The sequence below is a fragment of the Dromiciops gliroides genome, chromosome 2, assembly GCF_019393635.1.
Source record: "Dromiciops gliroides isolate mDroGli1 chromosome 2, mDroGli1.pri, whole genome shotgun sequence".
Classification (NCBI taxonomy): Eukaryota; Metazoa; Chordata; class Mammalia; order Microbiotheria; family Microbiotheriidae; genus Dromiciops; species Dromiciops gliroides.
Window position 1 is genome coordinate 69914145 of NC_057862.1, and position 10777 is coordinate 69924921.

The following is a 10777-nucleotide window of genomic DNA, read 5'->3' on the forward strand; positions in this document are numbered from 1 at the left end:
CTTGCAAAGGGGTCAGGCTCTCCTTATTTCAGACTGAACTCTTCGTGGTTTCAGGCTAAGCTTCCAGAGTGACAGGTATTGCCTCATCCTTTGGGGGAGGAACCCAGGGTCTGACCTTGGGGAACATGATAAGAAGTGTGTGACTTGGTTTGACCAGAAGCAGTAGGGATGACTACAACCTTTCCCTGATCTCCTATCTCAGAATCTCTGCAACTATTCTGTGGATGCCCTGAGGGTAGAAACGGGTGCAGTGTGATAGGAGTGGTGGGCTTTCCATAATTCCTGATTGTTATTTCCTTCCCATGACCTTATCCCAGACTCTCTCTTATGCTGACTAAAGTGAAACACCAAATTTGTCAGTCAGTTAGCCAGTCAGTCAATAAACATTTATTAAGCACCTACTATATTCCAGGCACTGTGTCAAGCACTGCAGATACATAGGAAGGCAAAAGTCAAAACTCAAGGAGTCCACAGTCTAATGAATTTGAGGGAAGGGGTAAATTATCTCATGTGTACTTTACTTACGGGTACTAAAGGACCCTGAACCTCCCTGCCCCTTTGAATATTAATAGAAAAAATAACAAAGGCCATTTTTATAGCACTTTAATGTTTTCCAAACACTCAGGAAACATGACCTGATTTGATCCTCACAACCATCCTGTAAGGTAAGTACTCCAGTTGTATTTACTCCACACTTAATAGATAGGACCTGCACGTGACACATGCCAGTTGTGTGACTCTGGGTAAATCTCTTAATTTCTCATACTCTAGGAAATACTGTAAGGTGCTCATCTGCATTGGGAGACAGTTTCCTCTTCTGGGAGTTCCTTAGGCTAATGAAATCATCAGTCTAGTCCTTTCCCCAATTCTAATTCTAATTCCAATCTAAATCACTAACCCTTTCCCTAGTCTTATCTCTGTCCCTATCTCTATCTGAGTCCCTAACTCTACTTCAACCCTTTAGGAAATTGAGACTGACAGTGATTTCCCGGGATTACACAGCTAGTAAGTACCTGAGGCAGGATTCAAATCCTGATCTTTCTGACTCCAGTTCCAACATGCCATTCACTAGGCTACATCCATTCACAGTAATGACATTAATAATTCTCATTTGCATAGCACTTTACCACTGACCAAGTGGTTTCTTTACTATTGTCCTATAAAGTAATTCAAATGTTTCCCCTAAGGAGAATGTAAGTGCCAATAGTATAGCGTGATAATAAACATTTGTTGAATTTAAATGAGATATCATTATTCCAATTTTGCACAAGAGGAAACTCAGAATCAGAGAAATTAATTTACCTATTCTAAGCCACATAGCTTGTAAGAGGATCCAGAGGACTTGGATAATCAGGATTGACAATGGATTCTTGGTGAAGTGTGGGTTAGATGGCCCCTTCCCACTTGGTGATCAGGAGTCTATAACCCATCTTCTGAATCTGAAGCCACTCTTCCTTCCTTCCTGTCACCGGGGAAATTGGTGATGGGGGGTCCTTAGTTATTCCTCTTTAAAGAATTATACCTTCTTGCACACAAATCCAATTAGAATAAAATAATCTTTTATTTAGGTGCTAGAGAAAGGAGACCAAGGGGGAGATAGCTGAGAGACATTCTCTGAGATACCTATCTCCTGAAACAGGAGGAAGGCAAAAGATTTTATAGATGGGGTGGACAGATGGAAAGTTCCCTTTGGGGTGGGGGGAAGCTTGAATGAGTTGGTGATCCCAACTTCTGGAGTTACCTCTGTTACCTGGTGCCCATCAGGCAGCAGCCACGCCTAATGGGCTTATCTCCCTCACTTGTTAGGTGTGTCTGTTGTGATAGCTTAACATCTCAAGGATAGTTAGCCTTGACTCATGTCCTTTAGTTTAGCTGGCCAGTTTAAACTTTAATAGTTCCAAATTCCTTGATGTCCCAACCCCATAACACTTACCACTAGGCTACCCTAAAGAAATATGGCAATGACTTTATAAACATTTGTAGTTTCCCATGGTCAATTCTACTGCTGGATTTCCCCCTTGCTGCCTTTTCAGGCTTCCCATGACACTCAACAGACTTCCTAATCTTACTTTAGAGCTGGGATTGTTAACCTGGTGTTCATAAACTTAAAAAAAAAAACCCAAACCTCTTTTTTTTTTTTTTAAAGTGAGGCAGTTGGGGTTAAGTGACTTGCCCAGGGTCACACAGCTAGTAAGTGTTAAGTGTCTGAGGCCGGATTTGAACTCCTGAATCCAGGGCCGGTGCTCTATCCACTGTGCCACCTAGCAGCCCCCCAAACCTCTTTTTTTTTTTAGGCAATGGGGGTTAAGTGACTTGCCCAGGGTCACACAGCTGGTAAGTGTCAAGTGTCTGAGGTCGGATTTGAACTCAGGTACTCCTGAATCCAGGGCCGGTGCTCTATCTACTGCGCCACCTAGCTGCGCCCCCCAACCTCTTTTAAAAAACCATATTTCTATATAATTGCTTTCCTTTGTAATCTTATGTATTTTTCCTTCATACATTTTATAAAAATAATAATTGCTACCATTTATGTACCACTTTGAGGTTTGAAAATGCTTGAAAAACATTCTTTCATTTGATATTTACAACCTTGGGAAGGAGGTGATTATTATCCCCATTTTATAGATGAGGAAACTGAGGTACATGGAGGTTAAGAGATTTGCCAAGGGTCACATATCTAGTACATGTCTCAGGACAGATTTGAACTCAGGTCTTCCTGACTCCAGGTCCAGTGCTCTATCCACTGTGCCATTTAAAAACATTATTCAGAGTAGGAGTTCATAGGTTTAACAGATTGTCAAAAGGGTACATGATAGAAACTCTAAAACATGAGTGGACTGCAAAATTCTAGCTGCTTCCCCCCACCTCCCTCCCCTTTTTCAGATTTTTAACACATGCCCAGATTCCCATCTCTCCTAGTAGAAATTAAATAGAAGGTATGCTTATTACAGATATTCATGATAGGAAGAGAAAGGGAAAAGCATTTATTAAGGGCCTACTAGGTGCTGGGTACTGTGTAGAGAGCTTTAAAAACCTCTCATTTGATCCTCATAACAACTCTGTGGGGTGGGTGAGATTCATCCCCATTTTTACAGACAAGGAAACTGAGGCAGAGAGAGATGAAGTGATTTACCCCATGTTACAAAACTAGTAAGTAACCGAGGCCAAATTTGAGCTTTGATCTCTCTGACTTTAGGCCCATTGTTTTATCCATTGTGCCACTGAGCTGTCAGTATTCATTGGCTGAAATCTGTATAAATGACCCAGAATAGCACTTGGCCAGAACCAACCAGTTATTCCACAGCTAGTATTTGTGGTTGCAGCATTTGTAGCTCAGATGTATTTTTTTTTTTTTGAAAATGGAAAAGAATGTGTGTGATGGCTGAGATATTCCCATCATCAAATTCTTGTCCATTTGGCAGGGCCCAAAGGCTGTGTAAGCAAACATTGGCTAGTTAGACAGTTCTGGCTAAAACGATGGGGTCAATTCTGTTAAAAAACCCCAATAACTGACCCTTTACAGCTAATTCTAATAAGTAAATAAACAATCTATCAAACTCTCCGAATAAAACCCTAAAATTAGATTTACATGTTGACCAGAAGGAAAAACAATAATTTCATAGCATACATTTTCCCTACCACCTAAACCAATTTCACACAATATAAACAGAAATCTCCAATACGTTTACTCTTCATCCCTTTCCAATTCAGTCTGTGTACATATTAAGTTCAAACTCTTCTGTTTGGCATTTCACATCCTTATAATGATCTGGCTTCAGCCTCTCTTTGCAGGCTGATTACACATTACTCCCTTTTTATGCACTCTGAGCACCAGCCAAACGGGCTTACATATGGTTCGTTACCCATATGTGACATTCCATTTTCTATATCCAAACCTCTCTCACAGGCTGCATCTCATTCCTGGAATACTCTCCCTTTTCACCTACAGCCCTTGGAATCCTTTCAAGACTCAGTTCAAGGGACACCTTCTTTAGGAGGCCTTTTCCAATGAATCCCTCCATTTCAAATTATTTTGTAAGTATTTTGTATTTAAATGGGTCCAAGGGGCTGGTGGTGTAATCACTCTTTTCTTCTCTAAGGGGCCTTTCCACTCTGGGCCCAGACCAGGGTTAGACCAGGGAGAGCCTGGCCTCTGATGAAGTTATTCTCTCCCCTCAACCCTTTTATTCTTTACCCTTCCCATATCATTAAACCTATAGACCCAGGAACCCTGGGAACCATATACTTACAGCTTAGGTTTTAGTTCTTGTCTAGGACCTCCCCAGAGGTAGAATGAAAAAGTACTCAGTGTACAATATGAATCAGATATGGGACAGGTTATTTATTTCTTACATTCAAAAGAAATACTAAAGCTCTCAAATGACTTGCTACATTTATTGATGGAACAACTTAAAATAGAATTAATTTATAACTACTTTTAAAGTCTCTCAGGAGGCTGACACTTAAACCTCAACAAAGTCCAATTTAGTTTGAGGATTTCCCAGTAAGTATCCTTCATCCATTTCACCTCAGCTCTGCACTGTACAAAAAAGTCTATGTCTGGGGACAGCTAGGTGGTGCAGTGGATAAAGCACCAGTCCTGAATCCAGGAAGACCTGAGTTCAAATCGGGCCTCAGACACTTGACACTAGCTGTGTGACCCTGGGCAAGTCACTTAATGCTCATTGCCCCACCAAAAAAAAAAGTCTATGTCTTCTGGAAAAATGGGTCAAGTTTAAGCCCATTCTCCTGTCATAGTCATCCTTATGACTACTGGAGTAGTTCCAACTGAAATAATCTAAGTCCTTTAGATCTCATAAAGGCAACATAGAGCAAGGGGAAAGAGCACTGAATTTAGAGCTAGGAAGACCTGGGTTCACATCTAATCTCAGACATTTACTAGATGTATAACCCAAGGCAGGGAAATGAGATTGAACTTGACTTCTAAGGTTCTTTCCAGCTTTGAATATGATAGGCTAAGAACCTATGACCTAAAATCAAGGGAAAAAGCCGCCAAAATCCAGGTCCAGCATTGCCTTTCTAGGACTTGGGTTTTATTTGTCATGTGTAATATGATGGTCAGGGTAGGGGACAGGACAAGATACACATGAATGGCTGATTTGCATTTATTTATTTGTCTGTGAATATGTTGTATCCTCCTGCTCGTATAAACTCTCAAGGGAAAAGAAATATCATGTTTCTGTAACTTGTAACCCCAGCAGCTTGTCTATGTAGTGTCCAGCACATAGTAGGAAATTAATAAAAGCTATTTGACTAATTATTAAGCCCCATTGCCTTTGCTTCTTCATAACTATGCACATATACATATAGTTGTAGGCAATGGGTTAGATTATTCTCCTGGTCTTTGGGGATCACCATGTGTATCCTTCCATATTTCCATGAATTCTTCATATTTGTCATTTTATGATATCTTGACATTCCATTTCATAAATGCACTACTATTTATTCAGTAATTCCAACATGGACATGCCAGTTGGTAACACATTTTCCCATTCCTAATAAAGTGACTCTGAATCCTTTTATGAAAGTAGGTTTTTGTTCCCTTTTACCCACAACTTTGTAGTAAAGTCTAGGCAAATGCTGTTCAAATTCCTTTAGGGTTAGAGAAATGAAAATCAAGGCAATCATATTCTGGCTTTGAAGTCAAATCATCAAAAAAAAATTCATTCATCACCTATTTTGTGCCAGGCACTTTGCTGGAGAAAGGCAAAGACAGTCTTGCTCTCAGGAACTAGATTCAAATTCTCAATGGACACTTGATACTGGGCATGTGACTCTGGGTAAGCCACTTAACCTGTGTTTGCCTCAGTCACCTACTTAAGACTTATCTGCTAATTCATGGACAGGCATTAGTCTCTATAAATAGAAGGATTTCCTATACCAAGAAGGAAGTTCATTATAATGAGGAGTCATTCATCGTTTGTGTATTTTCAGATGCATAGTGTAGTGGAGAGAACACAATTTCTAGAATTGGAGGGCTTGGGTTCAAATCCCATTTCTGATATTATCTGTGTGACCTTGGGAAAATCCCAACCTCCTTGGGACTCAGTTTCCTTATCTGTAAAATTGAGGAGTAGGGCTATATGAGATGGCCGATTATATTTCTTCTAGCTCTAGATTTAAATGTGTAAAGAATCTAAATAGAACACATTGCCTTCCTCAAATTTAAAAGGAAGGACAATCTTCCTTCCTTCCTTCCTTCCTTCCTTCCTTCCTTCCTTCCTTCCTTCCTTCCTTCCTTCCTTCCTTCCTTCCTTCCTTCCTTCCTTCCTTCCTTCCTTCCTTGAATCTTCAGTAGGTCACTATTGTCTACTGGAAGAAATTGCAAACCTTTTAGACTATGATTTAATTCCTTCCACAATCTGACTACAATCTATCTTTCCAGTTTAGGATCATACTATTCCCCTTCATGAACTCCTTGTTTGTTTGTTGCCTTTATTGTGTTCCCAGCATTTAGGATTGTGCTTGGCACAGAGCAGGTGCTTCATAAATGCTTATTAACTTGGCTTGATTTCCAGCAAAGTTGGATTATATTTTTTCTCTTGTTCTTCTCGTGTCCTCTTCCACTTCCTTACTTTAGCTCACATGAGGTCTCTACTCCTGCAATGGATTTTCCCCTACCCCAGTTTTCAGGCAGTCAAAATCCCTCTCTTCTTTCAAGGATCATGTCAGGTGACATTTCTAATCCCAGTTGAAAATTCCCTCTCCCTTCTCCAATCTTTCAATACTTAGTATGAATCTTTCTTATGCATGTGTTTGTTTTTGTATTAGAGATATTTGGGTATGTGTCTCATTGCCCTTACTAGCCTGTCAGCTTCTTGAAATCAGGGTTTTGAATTCAGTTTGATTTTATTTATATTATATGTTTCTAGCATAAAACCAAAGAAACTTAGTTGTTGTTGAATTGTATTACAGTTGTGTACGAATTTTTGTGACTCCATTTGAGTTTACTGTGGTTTGCCATTTCCTTCTTCAGATCACTTTGCAGATGAAGAAATTGAGGCAAACAGGGACTTGCCCAAGGTCACACAGCTAGTAAGTATCTGAGGCTGGATTTTAACTCATGAAGATGAGCCTTTCTGGCCCCAGGTCCAGCTCTCTTTCCACCAGGCCACCTAGTTGCTGCAGCATAAAACCCAGTGACTTGCTGAATAGGCATTTAGGGAATGAATGGCGAATGAAAGGGGGATATTTGGGTTGTACTATAGAGCTGTACATACAACCTCTATTTATTCCACATAACTTGTCATAGGGGAAGAGGGAGGGAATCAATAGATACAAAACAGGATTCAGGGATGTTGTCAAAAATTGGAATAATATTGAAATACTTGTAGGGCAGCTAGGTGGTGCAGTGGATAAAGCACCAGCCCTGGAGTCAGGAGGACCTGAGTTCAAATCTGGCCTCAGACACTTAACATTTACTAGCTGTGTGACCCTAGGCAAGTCACTTAACCCCAATTGCCTCACCAAAAAAAAAAAAAAAAGAAATACATTGTAGTATAGAATTTTTGAAGTGACCTTGGGCAAAACTGTATTCCATACAATGTAGAAGTTGTAGGAGAAAATATTGATGTCAGTGATTTTTCCCTTATCTAAAAGATCAAATATGAAACAATGTCACATAAAAATACTTGAATGGTAATTGTATTGTATAATAATAATAATGCAACCCCCCAAAAAAAACAATAATGCAGTTATAATTGTAAAACGACTACTTTTTGACATGAGAAGTCAGTCAATCAACAAACATTATTAAGCACCTACTCTGTGCACTGGGATTCCAATATATGGAATGAAACAATCTACTTTTGATGAGATTTAATATCCTCTATTTTGTTTTCAATTTTCCTAAATGCCTTTTATTCTGATGGTATTCCATCTTCCTGCTGAGCCTCTCAGCCAGTTATGATTTCTGTCAATATAATTAAATCCTCAAATACTTAGAGGCCAAAATTATTTTAGAAATACTATATCATCATCACTCATCCTTCCATCCTTCAATAAAGAGCTATTATAGTGCTTCCTTTTTCTGTGGGACTGGCCATGGGTTCCTGGGAAATCATGGGATCATAGATTTTGAGCTGGCAGAGACCTTAGAGGTTCTGTTAGGAGGTACCATAGCCAATCTAAGCCTAGGTGTTGACATGTCACAATGATTTACTAGGTGCGAGGAAGGGCTATAAAAGAATGTGTTTACTTGGGTTATAAGGACAGACTCGTCTAATACAGAGCAAGGATATACATTGATAGTCTTGGTTTTGGTTCTGGTTAAAATTGATCTCCCCTTCCTTGTTTGCTCACAACAGTGGTTGGTACAGCTCACACATAGCTGACAATATCATAGCACGTTCATATTACATAGTATTTTACATAATGAGGCAAGTAGTGTAGAATTCAGAAAAGTGATAGGCAGGATCCAGTGGCCCAATATTTTGAAAGGGAAATCAGCCCAAGAGGAAGGGGAAACTCTTGGTAATAAAACTCTGAAGACCCAAGCAGAAATGAGCACTGTGAGTAGGAAAAAAAGGAGGGGGGGCAGTTGGCTTAAAGAGACTAAGCATCCATAGGGAACACATGGACAAATTTAAGATTTTCAAAAGACATGCGTATAGAGAGGTTTATACCATAGAAGGTACAAGCAGGAGCCCAGATCTGGGGATGAATAAAATTACATATTGCATAGAATTATTTCAGGGGTATTAAAGATTAGAATAACTTGGTTGTGAATGCTAGAAAGACAACTGATTTTTAGCTACTGTTGGATCAAGAGGAGTATCAAAGAAGAGATGGGATTATTGCCTGGGCAGTTAGTATGAAGGGAATAGACAGCGATGAGAAGGCTGAAGCAGTCCTATGTGCTCCTGTTTTCTCTCAAAAGGAGAATGATCTCTGTCCTGGGAAGGCAAGAACAAAAATTGTTATCTGATAGTGGAAACTCAGGGTGAGGAAAAGGCCAGATAGAATCTAGCTCTTCTCAATGAGATCAAGTCACCAGGTCCAGATAATCCACATTCTGGAATATAGAAAGAAATGGGTACTGAGCTGCTGTCAATAATCTTTAGTAATAATTCCTCTTCACAGAGGAGAAATAGTATGGCATAATCAATAAGGAATTGGTCTCTGCACTAGGAAGATCTGGGTCCAAGTCCATTCTGACTGTGTAATCCTGGATAATTTTGCTTAATCCTTCCATTCCCTCACAGAGAAGATTCTGACCTACATGGGTAGAAGAAGTTTTCTATACCAATGAAGTAGTAAATTGAGTCTCTCTCCCTATCTTATATGGCCAGCACATCAGCAAAGCAATTTTCTTACAATACCTTGAAGTGGGTGTTCTAAGTGTTATGTTTCTGAGGATCTGAGAGGCAAAAATTATTAGAGGAGCGATTCAAATCTGAGTCTCCTGAGTTAAGTTCAGCACTGTGTCCACTACACCATTCTGCTACTTAATGATGTTCAATCTATGATGGAGAAAGGGATCATGGAAAAGGGAAGGGGTGAGATAGGATTGGAGTGGGTAGGGCAAATGTCCCAACTTTTACAAAAAGGGGGTAGATAGTTTCTAACTTGTGGATTGGCAAAGTTGACCTCAGTTTGGGACAAAATCTCACAACCCAGTATTAAGGGAATGGTTAGTGACATTTAGAAAGACAAATAGTGATCAATAAAAGCCAGCATGTAATTATCAAGAACAGGGCAAGTCAGACTAACCACATCTCTTTTTCAGATGGGATAAGTAGCCTGGCAGGTGAGGGGAATGTGGTAGATAGAATATACTCAGACTTTGGTCAGACATTTGAATAAGCTTCTTATGTTTTGTTCTTGGAAAAGATGGAGAGGTGTCTGGTGCACAGGAAATCAGATTAAAATGTAATTGAGAAATATTTAACAAAATAAATAAAAATACAATAGAACATAGATAATATTAGCATGTGGTTTTCTTTTTGGGGGGAGCAGGGCAATGAGGGTTAAGTGACTTACCCAGGGTCACACAGCTAGTTAAGTGTCAAGTGTCTGAGGCTGGATTTGAACTCCGGTCCCCCTGAATCCACTGCACCATCTAGCCGTCCCAACATGTGGTTTTCTAAGTGTATGGTCTGTAGGGACCTTTACATTTGGTTCAGTGACCCCCTTTCCAGTTAAATTTGACACCACTGGGCTAAAAGATATGATGGTGAGTTGGATAGTATTGGGGACTCATCTTTTATAATGAAGCATATAGCAAACTGTCTGGAGCTGGGGTTAGGCCACTCTTTGTACTTCCTTGAAATCCAATTAGAGAGTGGAGAGCTAACACTAGCTTCATTACCTGTCTCTGAGAGGGAAAAGATTAACTTATAAATGAAAGCAAAAGTATTCCCCCCTCCCCGTCCCCTAAGTATGTGTAATTTGTTCCTCAAGTTCTCTCTCAAGTCCTCCTCTTCTCCCCTCCCCTCCCCTCCCCTCCCCTCCCCTCCTCTCCTCTCATCTCCTCTCCTCTCCCTTCTCTTCCCCTTGGTGATATTATTTGACAAACCTTTGCTTGTATTATCCCAGGAGGAGAGGACGGAACAAGTGTGGCCAATCAACATTAAAAACCCAGGAATTTCTTACTGAAATAATATTGTAAAAACAACTTGGAAAGGCTTAAGAACTCAGAGCAATGCTGCGAATCTGTCATGACTTCACAGGACTGTTAATGAAGGTTGCCCATCTCCTGACAGGTGATGGATTCAATGTACAGAATGACACATACATTTTTTGGACATAGCAAAGG